This window comes from Bombus impatiens, unplaced genomic scaffold (genome assembly GCF_000188095.3).
Source record: "Bombus impatiens unplaced genomic scaffold, BIMP_2.2 scf_0491, whole genome shotgun sequence".
Classification (NCBI taxonomy): Eukaryota; Metazoa; Arthropoda; class Insecta; order Hymenoptera; family Apidae; genus Bombus; species Bombus impatiens.
Window position 1 is genome coordinate 135,091 of NT_176910.1, and position 27,224 is coordinate 162,314.

The 27,224-nt window shown below is 37.0% G+C and overlaps 1 protein-coding gene across 1 annotated transcript in view; it reads left to right on the top strand.

The window, feature by feature from the left end:
* The window catches only part of LOC100741349 (prolyl 4-hydroxylase subunit alpha-1), a 225,029-nt gene that overhangs the window by 124,931 nt on the left and 72,874 nt on the right, over positions 1-27,224 (top strand). The window contains exon 4 of the mRNA XM_012387903.3: positions 3,679-3,747. The gene's annotated coding sequence lies outside the window, so the exon portion shown is untranslated. The remainder of the gene's footprint in view (positions 1-3,678; positions 3,748-27,224) is intronic.

Below are 27,224 nucleotides of genomic sequence, written 5' to 3' on the forward strand. Positions count from 1 at the left end.
TTCTTCCAACTAATCTAACCGCAGAGAAATAATGGTACTCGAGTATATAATCAAGTGTATAAATATACCTAATACAATGCGAATATCGTACATATTTCTAGCCAAACAACACCGTACTAATGTAATATAATATTCTATAAATTCATGGAATACAATTGTAGTCGCTAATAATCCTCGCAAGTGTAGGTACCACTGTAAATAAATAAATTGAAAACGAATATTTTGTTATTGTATCTACTGATGATTAGCGGGAAATTTTGAGGAATTGTACAATATTTGTTAAGGTTGACTGATAGAGGAACGAGTGGATGAATTTGTAATAGAAAAATATATTGAAAACGGTATAGGTATAAGTACAGGTATAGTGTATGCTGATTCTGATCCTCACTTTTACAGTGTTACAATACAACAGAGGAAAGGGAGCACGTTCATATATTTATAGCAAAAAACAGTACCAAAAAGTTAACCTTGGTGTGTAGCTCTAGCTGAAGGCTACAAGAAACAATAATAGAAATGTATTTATAGCTCTTTTGTTTCTAGATCTTCTAGTCCGAAACAATATTTATATTCAAGGGCACAATAATATGGATCTCTCCTTATTTTGAATTTTTTACTAAATTCTATTCTCTTCGTAACAGCGGTTTCCAGGTCAGGGATATACAAAAGGAAAGGTGTAGAGTTTTTCTTGAAGTAATTACTTTAACATTATTAACCAGAAATATTTACGTAAAAATTTTCGACTACTAAGCAACAAAACATCGAGTATAAAAAAATTAATTTCATTCGCTAAATATGTGTTCGATCTATCTCGACTGTTAGAATCAAACGAATCGAACTATGTATTTGAACTGTAATTTTTAACATTCGTGTTAATAATTTCGATTCGTTTTCAAATATTTACCTTCACTCTTCACTGCCGTTTATACTACGAGAAAAAGAAACGGAAGAGATTTAAGAAGAGACGAACGAACGGAGTAACATTATAGAGTCCATATACAAATACGCGATTTGTCGAACGTATTTCACTCACGCGCGTGGAATCACTGCGTTTCCCTGTTCTCGATTCAATATTTCCCTCGCCTTCGTGCCGATTTCTCCTCCATACCTGCTCCAACCTTTTCCCTATCCCCTGTGTTTCTTTCGTACTGTCACCCTTTCCTCAGTTTCTCTCTCTCCCTCTCTCTTCCTTTACACTGCGTAGAACAGGATGCAGACGAGCTGGCCGAAGAATTCGTCGCACGTCGTGCCGCAGACAGGCTGCGAGGCTTTTCAGAAACGCATTTGCACATGACGAGCAGTCGGCGAGGCAACAGAGAGACGACAAGGGAACCGGCCAGGTGGTTTGATAGAGAAAACGAGACGACACGCGAGAGCAAGAACGAGGGCGAACAGATCAACGGTGTCTGTCATCGAACAGACGTCATGGAGATGGCGAAGAGGGTGGAGAACGTTTTCCTTACGCATCGCCGACAACCGAGCACTTTCAATCTGGGATTTTTTTATTGGAGCCTTCGTTCTTGCATAGAAACGAGGACAAATTTTCATACGATATCCCTCCACGTTTGTTTTCGTGTTTGTTAAATAGTAAAACTGTATTGCGTTTTCTTTTTTTTTTTTTTATTAAAATCTCTTAACAAACAATTTTTCATTTTTCATGATATAAAGAAATTGCAGCAGTAAGGAGACAGCATTCTATGTTTAGATTACAATACTTTTAAATTGGACTAGATATTTACAGAAAGAGAAACAAAGTTACTTAATTTTTCTAATTAATTAAAATTCCTAATCGAAATTCCGTTGTCACAATTACAAATCAGTCTTAAAATTCCAAGAAATAGGTAAAACAGAAACAGGACAAAGATTCGCTTGCTATAATATGTTTACTTTTAATTGAACTGAACTCTAACTCTGCTGTACCAAATCTGTTTCCCTAAATCTGAAAGCGGAGAACATTGTCCTGTCGTTCTGACTATTGCAAAAAATCTGTCACGAAGTAGATTGAATTATAACTTTTGCCGAAAAGTAATACTTTTGTTGACCTTAATTTTTATAAAATTTAGTTTTCTTTGGCGGACAAGAAAATTAAGAATGGTTGGGAAAAAAAAAGAAGCGAATTCATTAGGAATTATCTCGTCTTCGTTCTCTTTTCATTTAATTAGAGCGGTAAAATGGAGAAGATTTTTGATTCTTTTTGGGAGTTGGGAACGAAGCCCGGGTAAATGAGAAACTACGACCAAAAGGGTAATGAGCACGACGAACGTGATAAAGCGTGGCAAATTCGGCGAACATCGAGTGCACACGCGATCTTAAACGACAAATGCAGGAAATTACGGGCAAGCAATGTGCGAACGCTGGGAAAAATAATGAGAACGCAAATACGATGCGTCGAATCGAACTAAATCATTAGAATTGGGAAAACACGGTCCATTGTAAATATTTAATTGGCAATTTATCTACCGGTGTCTCGTTTGTTATTTAGGTAATTACGTACAGACAGTAAACACAGAAAATAGTAATATAAATGGATAAATTGTTTTCAACAAACAACAATATTTAAAATGAATGTCTTCTAGATTCTATTTATTCTTAATTATGTTACACGAGTTCCGAAAAGTTAACATCAAAGGACATCGAGTTTGTAGAGAAATAATGTCGAACTAAACGCAATTACGTTATCGAACGAACACAATTATTCGATATCACAAAGAAACTTATATAGAGTGAGATTTCACTCATGGTAGTCTTTGAAGGTTACATTTAACCTAAACTTCGTAGTGAAAGATGTTAAAAACAGACGATTCTCGTTGCAGACCAAGGAAATTACAAAAATCAGTACGACCGTTAAATAAAAAAAGGGGAAAACTCTCGAAAACAATACAAACTACATACAAGAGAGTCCTTATAGTGGAAGCGAAGCAATGTAACTCGTACAAAAATGAAAGAAATACCTGAGAAACAGAAAAAAAAAGAATGCAGAAGGCAACCGTTGGAGGAAAGAAGGGAAATTGAACAGAAAATCAAAGGAAACGTAGCAGGGAAACTTCATAAAGCGAACGAGTTTAAAGGGAACGAAACTCGAAAGGATACATTATATGATTGAAAGGAAAAAAAAATAGATAGAAAACAAAGTAAGAACTGCTGGGAAGCAACATGAACAAAAGTAGTCGGATGAACAACCAAGCGGAAAACAATGATCGCTCGAAACGGAAGATAAAGGAACAAGCCAAAGACGTCCGAGAAGATAATCGAAAAGTGAAGGGCTGAAAGGATGGCGACGCTGTGGATTACGAGACAAAGAAAAATGAAGGATTCGCAAGATAGTTCCTGGGAATAATGGTGGAAAATTTTATGGAATCGCTAGGCGTAATTGCAGGCATGCGCAGCTGAAGAAGCTGTGGAATTATTATGATAAAAGGGAGAAAGATGGAGCGAAAGGAAGGAAAGAGCCGAGAGATTAATGCTGTCACGTGAAAAGCTGTCAGAAATCGCGATGGCGGACGTGAATCGAACTTTCCTTACTCGCTGTTCTCACAGGAACAGTATTATTCTGTGGAGAACGTAATTTTACTGTGAAAATCCTGCGTTTCTTCGTCGCTCTACCGTCTCGTTCTGTCATGAATTAATATGATTCTATGTGATTCGCCAGTGTTCTTAAAGATTCTTTTCTTTCCTTTGCAGATCCTCGACGAGTATCAAAGAACATTTGTTCAAACTATCGTGGATTAACCAAGAACAGAAATTAAACAGGTAAGTGTGACGTTCATGTTGTGTTTTATTAGATCTAGGATTTGTTTAAGGATATCCAAAAGGAGAATCGTTATTATCGGTTCTTCTTCATATGGTTTATCTATCGATGAAGTACATTGCTTTGTCGATAACAAGTTGAATAGTGATTTTGCTGTTTTACGTAATCTTTTACTTAAAAGTGTTGGTTCTTTTGTTTTAAGGATTTTTAAATACGTAAAATAGATGTTGACGCGGGTTATTGTTAAATATACAAAATTCTCTGGAGCCAAAAATTACACGAAACAAAAGAAGAATCAAAGATTGACGTCATTAGGTGCATGCTTGCAACGATTTCAAATATTTCGTTAAAAAGGGAAAGACTATAACACATTTTCTACGTCGAAATATGTTATTCATTTTTCTCGAACACATCAAAAGCCAATAATGCAACAAGCAAATATTTGAAACCCGAATTTAGTGACGTTATAATATAATATATAACAGTAAACAATTTCCTAAGAAATATTCAACAGGTATATCTTTCTACTATCTGTATCGAAACGAAAAGGGGTCTCAAAAATTGAGAAATAAAGTCATATTTTGAAAATTATATTTTAGAAATTAAAACACCTAGGAACAAATGTTTCTCTCGTTACTGTGACTCTTTTATCGTCCATTAAATCCGTTTTCATTTAAAGATCAAATGGCTATGTCTCGTTATTTGTTCGCGAATGATTCTACGAAAATACAGTAAATCCAATTTAATGAAGAGAGTGGCAAAGAGAGAACCGTGAAATCTCGATTCGGTTATTTGTTTGTTCATAAAAACGCTCGATCTATCGAATCCATTCCCTCCATCGGCTTATTTGTCCCTTGAATCTGGAAGAACGTTGATTTGTTTGCCTCGCGATACCCAAGAGCTTTGGTCCCACGACGAAAAATAAATTTCTCCCATGGTGCGCCGATAATCAGATTAATTAGCTGAGGAACAATTTTGTGCGTTTGTACGACGAGGCTGATCGCATTGTTCCCGAAATCTTCTCGCTTTGGTACTTAAAATTATTACCATTTTATTTATCTTTAATATATCATCAACGAGATCCTACAGTATAAATTAGACGTTTGATATCAGTATTATTAATTATTATCTTAATTAAAGGGAATTATTTACATTGAATTTATAAAATATTTGAGAATTAAATGAATTAAAATTCTTTTAAACGTGGTTGTTTTAAGAAATTCTCTGTCGAATGTGAAAAAGGAAATAATCGAGATTTCCATTTCTTTGTTGAAACGGATTAATAACAGAGATAAAATGAAACGTTCTCGGAGCTTATTATACAGTTAAAATGTCCGATGGATTTAAAGAAAATTTATGGAACGTAAAACCAACCCTTCTATATATACGCATAGCCAGGAATGTATAGAAGTAATTTTTGCATTTCTACCAGAATCAAATTAATTTTTTCCCTTTTATTTTCTCCAATTTTCTTAGCTCGCAAACATTTTCCCAAGCTGTGTATGCAATTTATTCGAGGAGTACCGAAAATAAGTGAAGTAAAAATTGAAAATAAACGAAATAAGGACGCAAAACGTAGACTGGAAACGAGGGATGGGCAAGCAATCATCTTTAAAGTCTTGCTACTTCGTTTTAGTTTCTTCGGAGCGGTTAAAACCACGATACGATTCCCAAAGGTCTTTACAGCAAAGTTGCAATCCCTTTTTGGACGCGAATTCGGCATGATGTATCGGCAAGACCTCCACAAGGATGTATTATTCATCGACGCAGCCATCTATCTCGTCATTTTATCTTCTTCCGTTTGATCCTTCCTTCTTATTTTTGCGATCGAACATGTTGGAACTTCGATGGCCCTGCTTTGCATTTATGAGTCCCGTTCCTGCCGGAGTTTCAGCGATTGATGCGATTTTAGCGACCTCACGGAGGAACCAGGGGACGATTTTTCCTTGCAAGTTATTCCGATCGTGTGTCTCGTTATTTTACCCTCACGGATGATTTGATAAATCGAAGAATGTCAGTAAAATTCATATTTGTTAAAATTACTTGTTATTATAATAATTGGAAAATAATTTGAAGGAAGAAAGAGAGAGAGGGGGGGGGGGGAGGGATCAGATTTGGTTGTCGTTTTTTTTCAAGAGAATTAAGATTAGGGAACTTACTAAACTGCAAATTTTGATTTCCTAATTTTTTTGGATTCCTGCTCGAGATATAGATGACGTTTTAAACATTTCAATTTTCCACCGATATAATAATTTTAATTCTAAAATAGTCATGCCAGGTTATTTGTTATTATAATTCGATATGCGCTCGTATGAACGTACTGGCAGTTTCAATTTTCCCCCACCCTTGGAATTTTTATTTTAAATTTTTTCATGCTTTGCATAAATCTGTTTCGTTTAAAATACAGGATACATACGTATCACAACCTTCCAATTTTTAATTTTTTTAGCACCTAACCCTAACCTACCGCAACCTAACGAAACCTAATTTTTGCCTACCTACTTACAGAAAAACGATTCATTATACAAGATACACGATAATTATACTCTCAAATAACAATAATTACTTCATATTCCATCGAAACTATCCTAATTTCTATCTTGCGCGTGAATTTTTCGTATTGTCCCTCTCACCTCCAAACTGTTCTCTTTTAATCGACTAATATTCTGACCACAAAACGACCATGAATATCCATCGTTCCGTAGAGCACAGATTGCGAATATTTTAATAAGAACTTCGAGGGTTGGAGAACGAAAAGGCCGCGTTATTAGAAAAAGAAATCGAGAAAGAAGAAGGAAAAGAGAGACTATGTGGCGAAAGATTATTTTGGATATTCTGTCGTGGCTTTATAAGCCGCTGCTGTGGGATAAGGGCGAAAGAGGCTGATATTAAAGCTTCCTATTCCGCGGATCTTCCTCGTGCAACATTAACCCTAGGAATACCCTCTCTGTGTAGGAATGTTCTTAGCCTAGCTTATTAAATTTCCCCGAGTTTTATATACTGACGTCCGCTTCATTGCTGTTGTAATATCTCGGGTTTCCTTGATTCTTCCCTCGGAATCCATCCGGTCTTTGTAAATCTCGTGATAGATAATGGTAAAATAATAGATGATATAATTCCGAATTATATTTAATTCTTCAATTCTGCAAGTGTAATATAATAGTTTAGAAAATTGAAAAGTTAACATTCTGTCTTAATTATATTTACATTTGCGAACGATTCCTTTTTTCTTCAAAAAAAAAAAAAAAAAAAAAAAAAAAAAAAAAAAAAAAAAAAACATCGTTTCTTTCGAAGAAGAAGAACCCTCTTCCACGACCCTCTTGTACGCATCGACAATTTCACCCTAAGGCAGGACCTTAAACTCCTCTTCTCTCTTTTTATCCATAGAAATCCTCCTTACGTTCTCCCCGTTTTCGTCGAAAATTGCCTCGCTCTCGTGACTTCTCACACAGCTTCTCCATCGAAATCGCAACATCCTGCAGCGAACTGTACGAACGAAGCGAACCAAATTAGATCTAAAGAACGAATGAAAAAAGAAACAAAGGAAAAATTACCGACACACCGTGCGCTATTCAATTTTGATCTTATTATTCGGTAATATCATCAGTCTGTAAAATACGTAAATATAAACAAGAATTCTTCTGAAACTCGATGGAGGATCGATAAAAATCGTTTGTAGATCAAAGCACAATTGCTTGAAAATTAGCTCGCTCAATCGTTATACGTTCTTGTTTGTTAATACTTGTCAAATATGTACCATCTTAGTTTCCAATTTAAAAATGTCTTTCTCTCCTTGAAGAGCAATTTTAAAGAAACAGTTCGGACAAGCCCGCAATTTTGATCGTTCGTGATTGGCGAGCGCCAATCGATGGTTGACGACCAGATTTCTGATTACATATGTTCCGCGAAAATGTTAAAAGTTGCACATAATCTCTGCTTTCTTTACCTAATCAACAAAATACCTAACGAAACCGAAGGAAGGATAAATCATTTTTACACGACACTCGCGAAAAAATGAGGAGATTGTTCCCAGCACCGGTATCATTTACTCAAACGTCACTATGTATGTGGTCAGACTAAGAAATAAATGTTCAAGATATTTTCACTCGCCTCAGATCCCCTGATATCGAGCTTCAGGAAAACTGCACATTATGTGTATCTTTTTATCTTTGTCCCGAATCCACGTTCAAACTGGAACGTGAGAACGTGGCCTACAAACGTGCGAACGTTGCCTGGGAACGTACGAACGTGGCAAACGTAGCCTGTGAATTTTGATTTTCGTCCCGAATCGTTGTTCGAATTCCGCACTTCGCGTCGGCTCAAATTCTGCCACACGGGAGAAACAGCAAGCGCATAAAGCCAGACCGAAAAACCAGGAACAGTCGTGGAAAAACCGTAAGTCTCCGAGGAAGTTGCAATGGATTTGATGTAAAGAAAAGAAAGAAAACAAGAGAGAGACAGACAGACAGACCGATAAAGAAAAAATGTTTAAAAATCTCGAAGACGCACGGTTGTTTTCGCGAACGACCAACGTGGACACAAAAGCCATGGTTCTCGCGCAGCTTCCGCTTCCTTCTTTCCACTTATTTTCACCCCTTTATCTCTCGCTTCTTCTACCTTTCGCCTCGCCAAGGGGAAGAAGGAACGCCAGCCTGATAAAAGCGAGCGTCGACACGGGGGAAAACGCGATATGAATTATTATCGAGCGTTTGTGCATGCAGTGGCGAGAGGTTGCCGACTCACCCCTGTTTGTGAAGTATAATTTCGAAGGTTCGCTGACAGGTGGATCGCTGGATTTTTTGCGAGACGCTGGCTGTTTTGCGAGCTCGAGGATCGACTTCGCGAGGAGACTGTTCAACTTTCGAGTATAGTCGATAGGGGGCGAGGGTTGAAAAGTTGATGCTTGAGAGAGAGAGATGGAGGGAGATGTTTGCTCGAGAAGTTTTCGTTTCGATTGTTTTTTGAGGATGTGGCTTTAGGCTGAAGTGATTTTTTGTCCTTTGTAGTTTTCCTCCTTCCAAGGGCAGAAACGTTCGTATAATGCTGTTTGTATTTGTCGTATATACAGTGGTAATTGAATAAGATTTTGAATTTGCTTTTGTCCCATTTCGTCAATCGTCGTTTGTCTTACGTGACTCGTAGAGACGGAGAAAGGAGAAGGCCAAAGAGGAAAAAGGGAAAGACGTCTGTGTATAAATTGTAATTACTGATGAAAATAAGATTTCAAATTTGCGCGGGATATTTTCACTCGAAATTCTATCGGAACTCGCACAAGTTACGGAAATGAAGAAGGTAAATGGAAGATAATAAAACACTGGAAGGTCTGTGCATAAATTACGGTTACTACTGATTGAAATTAGATCTTAGATTCTACTCGCTAGACTTGGATTTAAAACCCTATCAAACTTTTTATGATTCATGGAGAAACGTTAGACTAACGGTTATTTCAGCAGTTCTTTTCTATTATTCTGTACACTCGACATTTACATTCAATGTGCGAGGAACTGAATATTAAAGAAATTCACGCGAGCTTTGAAGAGGAAGGCTGGTCATACTTGCAACTGAACGTGTGTGATAACCGACTATAGCCATAACTGATACGTTTGACAGACCGATGCCTAATTACCTCAATGCTCGCAGTCCAATTACAAACAGACTACCGGCGGATGCCTGATTGCTTCCGGAGTACTTGATGCTTCACTGCTGTCTGGCTGCTAACTGGTTGCAAGTTTGATCGTTCTAAAGGATTTCAAATGATCATTGATCCACCAACGAATCCTCATAACGTTCTTTCGTTTCCTATGTTTCGGTTGAACGAATAATCTCGCATCCCTAATTTCTGTTTCTATACTACAATGTAGATAATGTCCGGGTATCGTTATTTATTTAACTTTTACAATAGAAATGAAGAAAAAAACTGTAAAAATATCTCAAAATAATTTCCAATATTATCTGTCTCGCTTAATGCTTACAAATACATTTGAAAGAAATATAATTGAAATATAAAAATAATCTTTTCCTAGCCTTAAGATGGATTCAATCCCCGAAGAGATTGTGAAGTTTTCATGCGAGTTTTAGTTCAACCTAGACGTTTATACGAATTCAGACAGTCTGTGACTCAGCTGAAAAGTTCAGACTGAAGATGAGACGTGCGTGGCACTGAACGTGTTAATTCGTATCGAACCGTCTGCTACAAATTTAACTTGTCCACGAAAGTTTCGCGAAACGATCGTACGCGCGCTACAATGCCCGCAAATTCGACTTATCCACAGCTCACGCTTCCGGTAAACGACCTATGTGCCCAACCACGCGTATTTGTTCTGCCGAAACAACAAATTTCACTCGTCTCCCGGAAACGCGTGAAAAAAATAAAGCAAAACAAGCGTAACAAAATTGAAACAACAATAAAAAAAAAGATACATAGAAAAATAGAGGATTGGAAAACGAACTGCCGTGCAGATTACAACATAGTAGGTCTGTTAAAAAGCAACGAATTGCTGGCACGTGAAAACACAAATACGAACCCTCACGGAGTCAAACAAAATTAACAAAATAAAAAAGGGACAACATGAAACGTTTGGATGTTCTCGCATTCACTCGTGAAAAAAAAAAGAGATGAAAAGCAAGTGAATGAATAAAGAACACTGGGAAACTAAAAAAAAATTTTTTTAAATAAACAGAGAGAGAGAGAGAGAGAGAGGATAGATAAACGCTTGAACATTTTCGCGTTAAATCGTGAGAAAAAAAAGGCTACTCGAACAGCGAAAAGATAAGGAAACGCGAAGTCAAACAAAATTTAGAGAAATAAAAGGGGAAGGATGAAACACGTTTGTAAAATTTAACGCGCTTGTAGCCAGAAAGAAAAAAAGCAAAAAAGAAAGGAAGGAAACCGAAGGAAAATAAGAAAAATAAGAAATACGAGGTCAGAAGTTACAATAGACGCGCGTGGCCGAGTGTGAATATCATCCAATAGAAACTGGTCGATTACAAATGGAAAACGACGCGTTACAAATCGCGAAATTAGCATTTCCCCTGGCGCGGCCGTTTCCGATTTTCACGCTGGCGTCCCGAAACGACAATCGGCCGTCGGTTTTGCAATTTCAGCGTGGCTGCAGACTCCGTTTGCGGTAATCCGCAATGGCAGTCCCCGTGATATCGCAATTATGACGCTTCTGAATAAATTAGTCGGCCGTCACGCACGGCTGTACACCGCGTTTAACTCGATACCCGTGGTCCACGTGTCACGCATCCGATACTACGTTAACTCACTTCCGTTTCACGTCCTATGAGAGCTCATCAATTTTTGACACGGTCGAAGAATCGTTCGATGGCTCTGGTGTACGCGGCTCCCTCACAAAGAAGAGTTTTCGTTGTGTGGGTAGAATTGTCCAAGTTTTGATGAAGTATCTGTATGAAATCTGTTGAACTGTCGAGGTCATTTGCCCCATCAGTACTGGCGTAAGATGTGTACTTACACTTTTAAAAGTTTTATTTCTATTTCTTTTCTCCATTTAAAAAGATCTTTTTCTTATTCTTCGAAGCACCATAAATATAAATTTCAAATTATGATTTGAATTAAGTGGAATTTTAATGTTCTATAGGACTCAGCAGACTATAGGAGCTCGTAAATTTTTGACACGGTAAAAGAATCGTTCGAATTTTTGTGCAAAATTTTGCAGCCTAACGTTGAGGATAAGATTATTTCGAATAACGTAACAAGGTGACGAATAAATTCGACCTATTTATTATTCATGAATAACAACTTCGACGAATAATGGATTAGTTTATTCGTTGGCAAATACTTTGGTAAATAATTTGGTAAATAATTTTCTACCAACGCTGGTGTGTAACATTCAAGTCGCAGTATACAGGGTTGAAATATTAAATGCAGACTTTTCTACGGTCTCCTCGTTAATTGAATATGTAACGAATCGAACTGAATAATCCAATTGGTTGTTTTTTCGTGAACAAATTCGATTTATTTATTAATTAGAATATGTAACCTTTTTAACGAAATCGACCACACTTTTGTTTTCTTTTTTTCTTTCAAATGTCACATTAAAAATCTAACTGGAGCGATATAGATCATCCGTAATATCGTACAAGAAAAAACTTTCAACGAGAATTGAAGAGGATATCGATGTTTCCGCACTGGCTTTTAACAAATAAAATAAAATTTTATTTCGTTGTCCACTAAAAAATATGATTACAATTCTTCTCAATTTCTGTTTTTACCATTGGAAAAAATTGTAATCGCTAGTCTTTCCTATAAATAAAACTACATAAATTTAATTATAGAAAGTTAAAAGTGAATAAAGGTCACGATATATGTCATGTAGAAAGTTCTAAATTTCCCGGAGAATTTATAGTCGATAAACCTGACACGGAAATAAATCGAACGTCAAACGTTGAGAAAAAGGACGTCAACTCTAATTCCGTTTCCATTAGTCTAAATCTAAAAGAGTGCGCCATATTCGAGCTCAATCCCTTCTGTTTCAGGCCTTGTCGATATTTTAAATCCACTATTAACTGACACTTTCAACTATACAGAGCGTCCTATTTTAATACAGCGATGTACAGATAATTTGGATCGGAACAATTTAAAAAGTAGAGCAAGTAAAATTGACTGAAAGAAAATAGTTTTCAAAGGTCATTAGATCCAGGAAAGTGTCACAGATATTGGCAGAGATGTTAATTCACTTTATGCTTATTCAATACACGAAGAGTTTTAACTCTTTGGAGAAGGGCTTTCTTCGCAATAAACACAATAATGTAATAATGCAAACTATGATACACTTAAGCTGGGAAAGTGTCGATTAATCATATTATTTTGACTGAGATGGATGGATTTTATAATTAGTGTTAAAAGCACGTATAAGATCGCTCACCACTTTCTTCAACTACGTACGTATATTTGGTTCTATAAAATAATAAATGTCGGTGGATCAAAAAATTTCTAACGCACAGTCAAAAAATACTGATCAAATTTGTGGTAAAACATTTTTCCAATAGTATTATCACTGTCTTATAATCGCATAATCTACGTTTATTTACCTGCGTTATATTAAAATGAGTATATATGTAGTATTTTTTTATTTATTTAGAAATTAGAGTTCCCAATGATTTCTATCCTATATGCTAATTTTATTGATCGATAGATCTATTTAGGATGGATTAAACAGGAAACGATGGTTATTTAACGTGGACTAAATACAGTAACGTGCTATAACTAAGACAACTAAATAGTTAATTTACAACTCTCGTCACCAATGCTCTCTTTCACCATTCTTCTCGACAACGTTGACAACACTGACTTATCAACTCACGACTGCCTGTTAATTCATCTTTCTCCCTTAAGCACCCCTCCTTTTCCTTTTTCATAGCCCCACCACGTATGTGTTCCGCAACCGCCAACGGCCATGGTCACGTAAACCCTTTTTTCTGCGTAACTATTCGATTGAAGGATCAATGACATATTGATGGGCCGTTCGGTCCATTGAAGTTCCCAGACCCTTTTGGTCTATCGGCACTTAGGCTTTTTCGCAATATTGTTTATGGTTCACCCGATATTTCTTAGGCCATTTGTCCACGATACTACGTATTGGTCGTCCGAAAAGTTTCTTTCGTTTCATAAGGAAATAATGGATGCACAACATTTTCCGTTTTATATTGTTTTATCGAATTACGTATGCTCCATTTTGTTCTATCAAGATAAAGATCATAACGTTCGACAGATTAAGTTTCATGTTTGTACAAAGATGTGTTGTTGTAAAAGAAAGACACATTTTGAACAACCTATATATGAACTGATTGTATTAAAACTTTTAAGCTGTCACAGCTTTTAGTCAGAATGATAAAGCGTGAACGAAAAGTGTTTATTTGAAGATTTGAAATAGAGCAGCGTGAAAATAAAGTTCTCGAAACGCATTCCATTCCAAGTGTAGATACGATCCTGTGTATATTATTTGATAAATTGAAGAAACTTCATATCCTATATAACTTATCGATACGTTCACGATATTACCAGTATATCGAATTATCTATAACGTGTCGGTATTACCGATAACATGATCGATAGCGGTAGCTTTAATTTTATAAACAGAACCAGATTAAAATATCATATAATCAAGGAACCTATACTGAGAAATAATCCGAAGATAAAAATGCATCGTACGTACGTAAAATAAATTTTCACATAGAATGAAACTGTAAACTAAATTTTCAAAAATAACGAAACTGTGAAGTAACAAATTTCCAATATCCTGTATCGTTTCTCCTTGAGACAATTCCTTGCTTCGAATTCATGAAAGTAAAAAGAAATACGTAGCACAGTTCCACTTAAAAGAGAAGCGAAATTGCAATTTGCAAGTGCATAGCACACTCTGCACCCTTTTTCCGAACACACGAACAAAGATTCCAGTTGTGCGTGATAGTAGAGGTTCGCGAGCACGCTATTCTGTCGCGACGTAAAGCAAAGAGAAAAGAAACAACATAGAAAGAGCGTGAAGCCTTGGTGAATATCAATTTAAAACCACTTTTCGGCACATCCCTTGAATTGCTTAGGTGTATGACGGTTGTTTGTAATCCAGCAGCCGTTCGAGGCCACGTTGTTGCTTTATCATTTCCTTCCTGCGTGCATCGCTGCACCAGCGCCGTTGCTCCCCCTTGTCGTCGTCCAATTTGTCTCTGTGCACTTCTGCTATTATGCGTGATGCATAATACACTGGTACGCAACGAACCTATGCGCGCACGCGCCTAATCCAGTTCGTTGAAGATGCACCGGGGGTGGCACGTGTTTGTCACCGATGTCAGCATAAAGGCCTCTCGTTCAAATCGCTACGGTTTTGGAGTAATCGCGCTGTACGATTTGGCAAATTTGTTTATCTTTAGTTTTGATACTAGTATTATGTAAATAAGTAAAAGCGAAATATATGAAAAAATATTCTGTAACATTTGTTCATGCCATTTACGAAGGAATAATAATTCGCATTTGGCAGGTGTTTCTTTTTATTTTTATTTTTAATACTGAAATCATCTATGACTAAAGTATAAAGCTACCAAAGAAGTCAAAATGAAAGATACGATATACGAGGAAGAAGACGAACATTTATACGTAGAATTTATAAAATATTAATGAAATACTAAAGAATTCATCGTGGTATGACAGTAAAATTTCTCTGTGAAATTATGAATTGGTCATTATAACCATTCTCAGAGTTCTCGATGGAGCAGACAGATCGTGCGAATTAACTGTTGGTAATTCAACGTGGTAGTAGTAATAATACTAAAAACCTGCATTTGATTATGGATCGATCCTGATTCTGCAGAGTTAATTAATATTTGCACTTGTTATTAGATATACTTGACCTAATTAAATCTCTATTCCCCAATTTCAGTGTTTGCCAACCTGTTTTGCGCTGCTATTCCCTTTTAACCTACGACCTTCGCCCTATATGCATAAGAAACATTCTTAATAAAACGTGACAAGTTATTTCCATCTGATCATCAGTGTAGCCATATTCCGATAAACAACCGTCGAATGTCTTTAATTAAAAATGAATTCGACGACTTTTTAGAAAACCTTGCACGATCTCCAGACAGAAAACTCGACCTCTGACTCTTCTCTCTTCTTTCTTTCCTCGTTCGTCCTCTCTTTATTTCCTTCTTTCGCCATCGCTTTTCTTCCATTTGCTACTATAACATTATACAACAAAGTTTTTCCTGGTTTTAACTCCAACAAATAACACGATACAAATTTTTCTCTAGTAACGGAGAATCACTTTCCAAAAGAGCAACAGCATCGTACCCAGTCGTTTGTTACTTTTGCCCGGGTAATTGTGCGCCAAAGTGACATCGGCATGGTCTAGATTCCAACACCGACGAACAAAGGGCTGTCACGAAAATATGACGCTCGTGGGGGTGCGTTATTATTCGGAAAATTATTAATGCTGACCTCTTCTCCCTATCTCTATTCCTCTCTATCTCTATTCCTCTCTCTCTCGCTTACTCTCTCTTCCATTCTGTTTCCCAGCGCTAGCTGGGGTTGTTATTACCGGAACAATTACTTGCTACGCGGCTTGTTTAATGTAATAAGCCGCGATACGCCCTGGAACGTATATACAGTTCGGTAATTGCGAACCGGAGCCGATATCCGAGATATCGAATCTTTCCACAGCTTCCGCCGGAACAACTGACAACAATTTTCCAACGCCAAATGTTGCGAATTTGTTAATTACTTCGCGCGAGAAGCTTCATCTTCCATTAGATTAGTTCCTCGAGAACTTTGATAAAAAGTCGTTTAAAATACAGTGCGTACGCTTCGGAATATTTGACCGATGAAAAGGCTGCGGATATTTATGCAAATTCGTAGTACCGAAGTACTGTCACTGACACAGAAATGCGCACAGTGTGCGTGGTTGCTGTATATACGTTTTCCTAAGTCTTAAATAACAATAATTCCTGTAAGAACCGTATATGAGTTATCGTTTCACTGTCAATGGATTTAACAGATTTTTTTAGCACGAAACAGTATACGATCGTTTGGATGTTTGATATATATTGCGTAAAACGTTTTGATGTTGTTTCAATAATGAGTAACTTTTAAGAAGTGATTAATCCAATATATCAATAAAATCAACAGAAAATGTTCTGCCGATAACGAAAAAATATATTATTGACTACAGATGACACTGGTGTATGGGGTATATATGGGGTACCGAACCCAGGATTCGTCGCGTGATCGCCGCCTATTAGCGGCACTCGAAGCGAAAGGTTTAAATAGCCAAGTAAATAAACGTGACTGGTTTTTCTTTTTTAAACCATTGAAGCATCTCGCTACGTATGTTTTAATCGTACAGATAATGATTTTTATAAATATAATCACACAATTTACACTTACATATCCAGTTACGAAGTCGAAAAGAGGCATAGAGTTAAATCAAAATATACACGTTGAAATTATACTTAACAAGATTACACGTCATATCGCAACGTTCAAAAGGGAAACTTTATGAAACTCCAAGTTTCTATAACCCGAGTAGAATATCAATTAAAACTACCACTAGGGTACCTTCTTCTCAACTCTATCCATTAATTCCATCCATTCCATAAATATCCTCGAAATGAATGAAAAAATAGGAAGCTCCGAAAGAGGCTCCAAAACTACCCCTTCCTTATTCGAATTTCATCCGATAAGACCGCGGCGCAGCGTAAACCACGGGCTCGTTAACCAGTCTACGGAGTTATCACAATTTTCTAACACCTGCCTGCCTCCCTACAAATAGGGTTGATTTACAATCGCGAGAATCGATCGCGAAAACACGGGGATAGCAGACGTAGACAGATAGATAGATAGATAGAGGAAGAGAGAGAGAACGAAAGCCGCTAGGCGGTTCGAGTTCTCGCGAATAGGATCGTAAATTGCAGCCCGGTCTGGGATTCAAGCGTCGGAATCAGCGGATAAATTCCCGCAGGCCTGGCCCACGTTATTTATTCATTTATTTGCTTATTTATTTACTTGTACCGGCCAGTTATACTGAAGCCGGAATTACGAGCTGCACGCAGTTGTGGATACGCGGCACTGCCAGCAATCTAAAATTCATTTTCGGGATGAATCCGGAATGAACGCCACACGATACACCGAAGTTCCATCGTTCTCCGATCCTCGTGGATCCTCCACGGGCGGGACCCCGTTGTCTCAAATGCTGCACGCGACTTCTCCTCTAATCGAGGGCCATTTCCCCTTTTATTCTTTCTCTCGTTTCCCTTTATTCGAATATGCACAGTTGCACACGCCACACCAGGGGGAAAAAGTTTCCTGTTTTTCTTGCTTCTTTTCTTCCCCATATCGCAATCTCGAATAACTACCCGAGCCAGACATTGATTTATTTTACCGAATTTGCTGGACTTTTGTATTCCTTCCAGGAATTCGGAACGAAAGTCGAAGGGGTTGTTTGTCGTTGCTACTTTGCATTCTTCATCCACGATCGTGTCATTTTGCCGGCGAATTCGTAAGCAGGATATTGCGGTGGCTTTCGGTATTCATTTCCTTCTTTATTTTTATATTCTCTAGTTTATTTTTCTCTTGTTTGGCATTCTTCTGTGAATTTTCTTTTTTATTCGGAATTTTAGCGTCACTCTCCTACATTTTTCTCCAATCTTAACGACAACCGTGCAGCTACAAGGAAAGGGAAGCTTTCGTTTCTCGTCGATACGATTTTTATTTTCTCCGTGAACTTTTCTGCAATTTTACGTTTTTGTTCTCTTTTATATATTTCCTCGTCGCTGTCGAAAATTTTATATCTTTCGCTGCTTTTGCTTGCCAAGTTCCAAAGCGAGAGTATTCAAAATTCTACACATTTTCATTTCATTCATTCTCCTCTTTTCGTTTGTTTTCCAATCATAGGGTTATCGTTTCTTAGTTCGACAAAAATCACCAGTCGCAGCCGGGCAAAGTTCATTTGTAGCAAATCCCAAAGCGTTTCCTCCGACAGAAAACATTTTCCGCAGCAGGGGATTCGAACTCTGGCTCTTTTCGCGGAAGTCGAGAGTTCTACACTCTCGAACAAGACTCCTCCTACGTTCTCTTCTTTTCGGTTCGGGATATGTTCCTTTTACACAAATTCGTAGGACTACGAAATACCTTTTCATGATCGTACTCCCGGTATGTGTGTATAGCACTACACGACATGAATATCTCCAAACGCGAGGCAAGAACGTGTACAGCTATCATTTTCGTTGGTAAAGGGGAAATTACAAGGGTCGAGTTCTAAGCAAATATCTTCCTGCACCGAGAAATCTTTTTCAATTTTTCACGGTAAGTGGGGGCCCTTTTTAGTACAACTTTCTGAAAGGTATAATATATGTACAGCGTCGTTACTCGGATTTATTTATGAGACATCTTCGCGTAATATGGACTATTTTGCGAGACCTTCTGGCATTCCAGGTTTATAAGGAATATCAGGTATATTTCTGAAGTAAAAGCAAAGTGTAAGATCACAAGAGAAAACGTGACAGGTACATCTCTGTCGATTTTCATATTTTAATGTCGCTTTATGAAACGCACAGGGATATTTTGATATAAAGCAAAAATGAGAAGAAATCGTTAGGTTCAGAAATACGGTTGCAGTTCTGTAGAAATTAGTAGTATAACTGCTAAGACAAAGAACAATTGAATATCCTTTAGTATTTTTAATGCGATGACGAGCAATATATTGAAAATTATGAAGAGGATGAAGAAACAGACGTTTGGCGCCAAAATAAAATAAAATTACGCTTTTGGTAATAAGCAGTTTATAGACAGTGTATACCAAAAATAATAGTTGGATTAAAACTGTTATCATATAGAGGATGGAGAACATAGTAAAGCAGCATTTTAATTAATAAAATAATTCCTGAAATATTAAAGTATAATATAAAATAATAGAATAGTGAAATAGAATTCGATGATCGTCATAACGATATTTTTTATTATAAGAACACGTCAAAGTATTATGCCTGAAATATTCTATGAACTTTCTATTCTTACGATCAGATCTTTAACAATATAGAAATATCTCTGTACTTCGTACCTCTGACAATTATAAGAAAAGAGAAGAGCAGAAACTTTGTTCCAACTTCGAACGCAAGTTTCTCGACTCCGTTATATCCACGGAAACTACCTTCGAACAAAAACATTGTCTAACTAAATTCTTCCATTGTACTCATTTTCAACCAAACCTCCGCAAACTCGATGAATCTGATTTGAAAAGAATTGAAGGAATAAAAAGCATTATCTAATTATACCGCGCAGTAAAACGTATAAATCCGTGCACAATAGGAGGCTTAATCGCTCGCGAAATTGCGCGATCGTCGAAAAGAACGCAACGTATCAACAAACTGGCACAAACCAGCCGTTTGAACGATGTTCGTGATTTCATTTCCTCTTACTTCGGTGGTAATGCACGACGTGTACGTGCGATTTAATTCGATGTTCGTTTCCTTTCAAAGCAAGAATCCAGCCAGAACAGAAACAAAACAAAACAGAAGGAGGAAGAATAGAAAAAAAAAGAAGTAGAAGAGAAAAAGACAACAGGACGCAACGTCGACGAGCGGAGAACAAAAGGGGGTGGGCGGAACAAAGGAGGTGGAAAGCGAAGCCACAGAGAAACAAACCAGCGGTGCGATTGTTCGTTCGTTGCGTGGGCGGTTGAAGGCACGATTCGCATTGTCGTTCCAAGTTTTCGACGATTGTTTCAGCGAACGAAGGTAGCAGCCGATACACGGGATCGGGAAAACGTCGGCTCCGTTTCAAACCTCCTCTCTGTCTCTCTCTCTTTCTCTCTGTGTTCCAGCCAGTATCCCATTTTTCCCCTCTATCCTCTCTCGCGTAGGCTTTTTCCCTACGTCTCGCGACCCTTCCACCGCGGAACGCGAAATATGGATTGAAAAAAGGAAACGGCGATGCTCCCGGGAGCGGCTTACCGAACGCAAAAATCGCCGCCATCCCCTTTGTCCCGTGATTTTTATTGCAACCGTCGTGCAGACGTCGACTCGAGGTCTAGCCTCTCCTCTCTTCCTGTCGAGGATTCGACGACTATTGGGAATTTCCTTTGTCGGTTTAGACTGTATGGACTTTTCACGGTGGAATTCCTGAGGATTAGACTTTTGGTTTCTGTTACAATCCTCGCGCAGACATCGATTCCAGGGATAGTTTATGTCTGCGGGGAATTGCAGTGTTATTAGGAGTATTCCTCGTGGTTTTGATTCTTTGCGTTCGATTTACACTCTTTTCAATGCTAGAATTCATGCTGGAAATTAGACTTTTTATTTGAACTGCGATATTCGAAACAGATATTATTCGATGGATAATTTCTCTCTATAAACAATTGGACTATTTTCAGATTTTCAGAGACGTTCCTTTCGTTCTTCTTGTTGGTTTTAAATTACGTGGATTTTTAATGGTAGAATTCTGATTGAAGGAGGATTAAACTTTAAATTTCTTCGTGTACAAGAACTGAAAGTTTCTTCCTGTACAAGATCCAACATCTATCGGAAATCTTCTTTCTGGCTTTATCTGTTCTCGCTTATTTTATAGCGGCTTTTTAATGTTGGGATTTTTGTCGAGGATTAGACTTCTGATTTTTATTACGATTGCCCCGCAGATATCCACTTTAGGGGCGGATTCTCCCTCAGGAGTACAACCACGGTTGTTTTTATGGCTTTTGCTTCTCTTGTTGATTTTAGATCGTACAATTTTTTCATTATACAATTCTTATCGCGTACAAGACTTGTATTGATTTTACTTTGTTAATCCGAATCTATCTGGCAATTATATCTTGTACGAAGAGTTTAAAAATCTCTGGATTCTTTGCTTTAGTTGTTCTTAAATATCATTCGATAAAATAAATGAAATATAAATCTTGAAATATTTCACTATATTAAAAAATTTCGGATAGTACCTAACTAAAACAGTCTTCGCCAAAAGTGGGAAATCCAGCTCAAGCGAAACTTCCCAGCATCTGCAACTAGTCTAGAGTCTAGAGATTACGAGATCAGAGGAGCGACGTACCAGTTCAAGGATGTCCCGTTAATTGCAAGACAAATTTCTAGGAAACGCAAGAACAAGTGGAAACTTTCCAACCAGTTTAACTCTGTTGCTCTACTTGAACCATTTCCGATCCAATCGAGTTTTCTTTTCATTGAATTCTCTAATTTTCTTCTAATTTCAAGACTGATATAATCAAATCGTTAACACGTGAAAGGAATCTCTTTTAAAAATTTGGTTGTCTCGAAAAGGACAATTTTCAATAGAACACGTTCCGTTAGAATGAAAAGAGTTTGATTCATTTACGTTCACGCGTATAATATTTATTCTATTGCAGAACCGGTGTTCCCTCTGTTTATTTTATTTTCTATTTTACATAGATTCGTTATATTCTTAGTAAATACTGTGCTGCGAAATCAACGCCCTCCTTTTTCCTTTTTCTTCCCTTTTCATCTCGTTTCATTACGCATCTAATAGTATAGCCCTTAATGAACGAGATAAATAAATAAGTAAGTTTCCCTTCGTTATCGATGCTAAACGAACCGAAACCAACGGCTAAACAGGCAAAAACTTTCAGAGGTGATACACACTGATACGTCTAGTATCTAGAACACACACAGCCGCGTACATTAGTGCATAGACAGGAGTACAGGCCGCTATCACTTTGCAAGAAGTTTAAGTTTAATTACTGGCTGATATGCGGCTCCGGTTGGGAACTGTTTACGGGAAACTCGCGAATGACCGCGGACACCGCAGCTTTCGGGAGCCCACGGAATGTATTAAAAGCTCGACGAACTTGACGAAACTTTCGCTACCAGTTAATGATGCCAGTTAAAGGGGGAATCGTGTTACGATGTACCAACACGATGGCACTCGATGGAATTGTTCTTTCGTGGAATTTCACGAAGGGAACTTTGGAAATGTTGCAAAGGATTTTCCTTTAGTTCACGAATAATTTGATAGTTGATATTCCTTGTTCAATAGTTTGAACTTCCTATCCTGTTTGATAGTTCAAATTTCCTGTTTTTAATTATTGGTTTGATTTTTACTAATTCCTTCCATTGCGGATAATTTAGACAAACTTCGAATGTAATTCTCCGAATGTAACATTTGACAAAAGTATTTTCATCCTTGCTGCTCTTTTCTTCTTTCTTCGCGAACGCAGTAAAACTCTATTCGTAACCAAGTTCGATCGTATTAAGTTGTTTAAATTGATCTTATCAAACACCAAGAATATGTATGTTATTATTTACGTGGTATTATTCGAGTCGATTTCTGATACACAAGAACGATGACGCGCTACATTCTTTCAATTTTCGTGAAAAGTCGAATGTTTCTTCTAATAGGAAAATAATTAGGCAAAATCAACTGCTATTAAAACACACTGTATTTCAATCCATCGTCTGTCTATTTTTCTCCCTATTTTCAAGCAAATCCAATGCAAACAAAAATTTGTCAAATCCTTGCTACTGCTCAGATTTTCGAAAATTTACGAAAACTCCAGCGAACGACGTTTCTACGGAAAAGATCTCACAATTTCGTTACGAAACAACGCCATTTCCACTCTTATCCTTCCTCCGACTTTATTTCCCATTTTTAATTACTCTCCCTCTTCCAACCACTTCATTTCGTCGCTCTTTCCTCTCTTCGCTTTCACAGTCATCCATTCCACTTCCATTTCCAAGCTTGGTTCCCCCGTTGGTTCCTTCTTTTTTGTCATTTCTCGTTCACCTCCCCACCGCTTTCGCTTACATTTTCCAGACACTGCGTTTCGAGCACATGATTTACTCAGACTGCACGCGCTACCCAAACGGAAAGGGAACCGGAAATAATGATTTAAGCGGGCAACGCGGCTACCGATTCGGCGCGAAAATATTTGCGAATGTTTTTTTCGATCGCAATTCTCTATCCTTTTTTCGCATTTTCGAAAAATATTTCCAATTCTTTTCCTTTTTTGTCGCCTTTTTTTTATCACAATTGTTTTTGATAGCAAAATATTAATTCTTTCTTCGATAAATTTTCGATTCTTCTCGAGATTTATACACACGTTTTACCTTGGCTGACTCTACGAATTGAAATATTTCGATATAGAATAGTACAGTATAACCTATTGAATTTTTCTAAAATATCATATGGAAAAATATTAATCACTGATTAGCACGTTTTCCGTATCATTACGTAATTTGTCTGCGTTAGAATTGTTTTAGTCGACAGCGTCTATCGACTAGAAAGGAATTTGCGATCATTCAACGTGTTAATATTCGCCGCTGCAATTTTAATCCCTTCATAGCGTAGCATGAGAAAGAAAGAGAGAGAGAGAGAGAGAGACTCGTGAAAACTGTCAAATATAGGAAAATGCAGGAGTATTTAGAATTCTGTACCAATGACATTTGCGGACGAACCGTAATTTTGACATTTCCGACTCAATCTGCAGAGTAAAAGAACGTCCATTTATAGAAGTTTGCCAGCGAATATTCAGTCGTTGCAATCATGGTTAAAATATGTGAAAACTCTAGAGTAAATCGTTTAATCCACACATTTGCATACTGGTTTCGTGTCAATTTTACGAATATTTCGAGAATATAAAACGTGACGTGATATTTCATGTTTTAACGCTATGGTGCTAATTCGGAAATACCAAAGGAAAACCTACTGAGAAGGATGATACAATAGTGAATTATCTCTTCCGCAATTGTGAATTACAGCGAAGACAAAACAGGAGAACAGTGGATGCAGTGTTTCGTGTGTGAAATTTGGATACACCGTGAATTTCTTGATTATGATCGTGGAAGTCCCACCTGTAGCTACTGCAAGTAAATTTTAAGGCATAGAATTGATATTTACCAGGTACGGTTGTTCCTAATGCTGTGACTTTTTTGTGTCTGATTAGAAATCGTAAGAGAACATAATTTTATTATCTATTTGCTTTATAATCTTATATTGTAGTATCGTGGACGAGGGGCCTAGGGGGTGTCATGCGAATTATAAACAAGCGGTTGCTGAACGTGTGCATGATGGGGCTTAAACAAAAGATATGAGGCTAAGACAAAAGACAAAAGGTTGCTAAGGGACATAAACGAATTAACAGCAGTATGAGTTGAGAAGCCAGAGAGTGCGGATTGCGTTGTCGAGATAGTGTTGTTAGCGTTGTTGAGAGAGAGTTGAATCTGTGTTGATGAGAGTTGTTAATTAATTGTAATACGTTGTTACGATTAGTTCATGTTAAATAACCATTGTTTTCTGTTTAATCCACTTATTATTATTAATAAACCAATTTTTATTATATTTACGATACTACAATATGGCGAAGATAAATACCGCTGCTCAAAATTGCCTGCACCGTAAAAATATTTGCTTTACGTCATTTTGTACTTCAAAGTTTCAGATATATTTTGTTGCCCACTATTACCGAGAGCTTGAAATAGAAAAGTTTATTAGTTTCCTCATGATACTATGCAGTTTTATTCGTTCCCATTCTCTGCCGTAACTTTTTATTCGCTTTAAAGAAGCTGGTACCATGATGATTATTAAAATTTGTTACGACACGTCGAGGTTATGTATTTTTTGTATCTGATATCACAAAATGAGGAAATCTTACGACGATAGAAAAATAATTATTTTCTACGCTATTTGTTCCGACTCCTCGCTAAAAATTCTACGAAGCACACGCAGTTATAGGAAAGCCGAAAATGATCAGAGATTTATAATTCTGGCGGAAAATAAATAGGAAAGTTCGAGGCATAGAAGATTACAAATTTTGATAGGGGTAGAATTTTTCCGAGTAAATTTTCAGTTGTGCGGGATGATTAAGTAGAAATTTGCAAGAATCTAGAAACGTTCGGTGTTTCTGCTGGAATAAAAACAAGTTGGCCCGGTGAAATTCGCTTCTGCGCGACGGATTACACGAGCTGGCCGCAAAATGAGAAATTCCTGTTTGCCTTTGGCCCCGCTGTCGGTCTCCCTTCACGCAAATTCTATTAACCAACGGAAATATTTAACGTATCTCCGTTTCGAGCGCAGCGGACTGCTCGGAGCAAAAAGTGCGGACGCTCGTAATGTCGCTCTTAACTCCGTCGACGTTTTCAAATGAATCGTTCTACCGTTTTCGGATAAGTAATAAGTCACTGTTTAAAGGAACGTTTAAACAGATTAATAAGACTTGTTTTACTAGCGGACTGTGTCGTCAAATTCTACGCAAACAAGCGTACGTAATATTCTGAAGACAGACGAGCGTGTGAAGAAATTAATCGAAGAATTCTAAGAATTACAATAATTTTGTTTTAAATATTTTATCAAAATAGAAGATTAAAATTTCTAGAATTGTTGAGTTTACAGATCGTTAGGAAGACAGAAGAAAGATATTTCTTGTACTTATCCGTTGAATTATGAAATGAAATAAATAAAGGAAAATGATAAGTAAAGAATTACAAGAAAAGGCATATAATAAGAAAATCGTTTAACGTGATTTCAATATTTTATGCAAATTTGAATTTCTAAAAATTGTTAGAAGTCTCTTCGAGTAATGTTTCCATATATCTTACGATTGAATTAAATAAAATCAAATAAGTTAAGAAGCTTAAAAATACTCGTAAAATGTAATGCGATTATTTTATTTAACTGAAAGACTATATAGAAATCTCGAATTTTGTAAAATTTCTGATAACTATACGAGACGAAATCTTTGGAATTTTGAAAAAGCTTGTAAATTTTGCGAACGAAGGGAAAAATGACGGTAGTCAGAAAGGCGAAACAGAGCCGTTCCAAGCGGTCAGATTTACGATTCGCGAAACCGACAGAGTTATTTATTTTACAACCAGCTATTTTTTCCTTTTCTTTTCTCCCTCTGTTTCGTAAAATCCTGTGAATCGTACGTAGAATCTTGGTCGATCGATCGATTCGTTCGGTTTCACCGTCCATAAACCACCGAAGCCAAATTTTCCAATCATGAAAATTGGAATTTCTCCTGGCTTTAATCAGAAACCAGAACTACCCATACTGATTTCATTTCGTCTGTTACTTCGTTGGTAATTTAGTTAATTTAGAAAGAAAGGAAAGTTTCATGCTTGCAAATTATCGACGCAAGGAATCAAAATTATCCGAAAAAAGACGTTCAGATCATAGAAATTAAAATCCTGTCTTTTAAACAATTAACTCGTTCCACTTGGAATTCTAATCTTTTGGACATGGCGATTTTTTTATTCCCTTTATCTACGTTCTAATGCGTCATTTTTATTCAAAATAAATTTTATTGCACTTTATTCGAAAAAATCCGCGTGTTCCAAATCGATTTGTCTTTATTAACTTTTAATTTTATGATTATAAATGTTTTCGATCAATCTCCGTTAACAGATTCTTTGGTTCAATTTCATTGATTTTTTAATTTACAAAAGATATTAAGCCATCACTGGTGATAACTTTTAAAGGTGAAAATTCAAAGAAAAAGAAAGAATCAAATTTTGTTAAACTGTAAAAAGGAAATGATAAAAAGTGACTCGAGTTTTCTTTTTTACGAACTGTCCTTCCCTATTTGTATAATATACTTTGTTCGTAGAAGGGATCCACGTTAGAATGAACCTTCGATCTCTGGAAATTGCGACTTGTGAAAAGTCAACGTCCCTCGACGATGAAGTTTTTTATGACAACGCGTAAACCACGGAATATAGAGTAGGGTTTTAGCCAAGCTGTTGAACTCTTCTTCCTCGAGGAAGGGCCACAGCTTGTTTCATTGCGTTCGAACAACTCGAGGCAAGTGGCTCGGCTCGAACTTCTATATTGACTCTATCAATGTCCGATAATTTGTTCGTCGAGTTTAATCGTAATTTATACGCAAACGATGGAATGAAAAAAGGGCAAAATGAAATTTTCAGGACCATGGAAAGAATTGCGAAAAATTTGGTTTTTCTTCCCTCCTTACTTAACACGCTTTTCGATAATGAATAATTCTGACAGATTTGC